This window comes from Condylura cristata, unplaced genomic scaffold, assembly GCF_000260355.1.
Source record: "Condylura cristata isolate star-nosed mole 26May11 unplaced genomic scaffold, ConCri1.0 scaffold00086, whole genome shotgun sequence".
NCBI classification, from domain to species: Eukaryota; Metazoa; Chordata; class Mammalia; order Eulipotyphla; family Talpidae; genus Condylura; species Condylura cristata.
The window spans coordinates 146,768-147,708 of record NW_004567187.1 but is presented as its reverse complement, the minus strand read 5'-3'; positions in this window follow the sequence as shown (position 1 = coordinate 147,708).

The window sequence follows — 941 nt, the reverse complement described above, 5'->3', positions numbered from 1 at the left end:
CTTCACCCGCTGCACCCCAGGGAGGCCGAATCAAAGTCCTGAGAGTGGGGCTGCAGCCCTGCGGGGAGCGGGCCGGCAGGAGGGCCCCTGGCCCCTACAGGCAGGTGGGGGGCCGCCCTGCGCGCTGAGGAGTGTGTGCGAGCCCAAGGCTGAGATGGGGTCTGTGCCCAGGCGGTAGCGCCCACCACGGGCCGGGCCGGGCCGGGCCGGTCAGCCTGCAGCTGCGGGAGCCGTGTCTTGTGTTGGCCGCCCTGGCCCCTGCCCCGCTCTGGCAGCCCCCAGGCCCCAGTGGGGCCCCAGCGCTGTCAGTCAGCCTCTGCTCCGGCGAGTCCGACCTGCGGCAGCTAGGGGGACGCCGTCGGGCGGGGAGGGGCTGCAGGCCTCTGCGTGGCACCTGGCCAAGGGAGAGCAAGGTGCTCCCCCGGAGGGCTGCACCCGCGGCAGCAGACGGCCTCACATGCTCCGGGCTCGGCCCAGCAGGCGACTGGCCTGCGGCCCTCGGCTGCGTCCGCTCCCTTCTCCCTGTGTCCGGGAGGTGCTAGCCGCTGCCAGCCCCGCGGCCCGGCCCGCCCCTCCGCACCGGGGCCCTCCCTGCCACCACAGCCGGGGCAGTCTGGTTCTTGCAGACGCAAACCAGCTTGGGTTTCGGGGCCCAGCCCTGGCTTGCTGCCCAGACCTTCAGGGCGCCCCAAAACCTCAGTGGTGGTAAGGCAGTGCTTGTCCTCCCTTGGCGAGAAAGGGCCCTGGCCCAGGGGGCCATGGAGACGGTGGAGCCTGCCACCAGCTTCCCCTGGTCCCGGAGGGCCTGCGCCCGCCTGTTCCTCGCAGCCACATGACCCCAGCTGGGCCGGAGCCCCTGTATGCGCCGCTGCTAGAGGCGAGGCCCTTATCTGAAGCAGCCGGGCCCCAGCCTGGCCTTCCCACCCCGGCCAGGGCCCCCC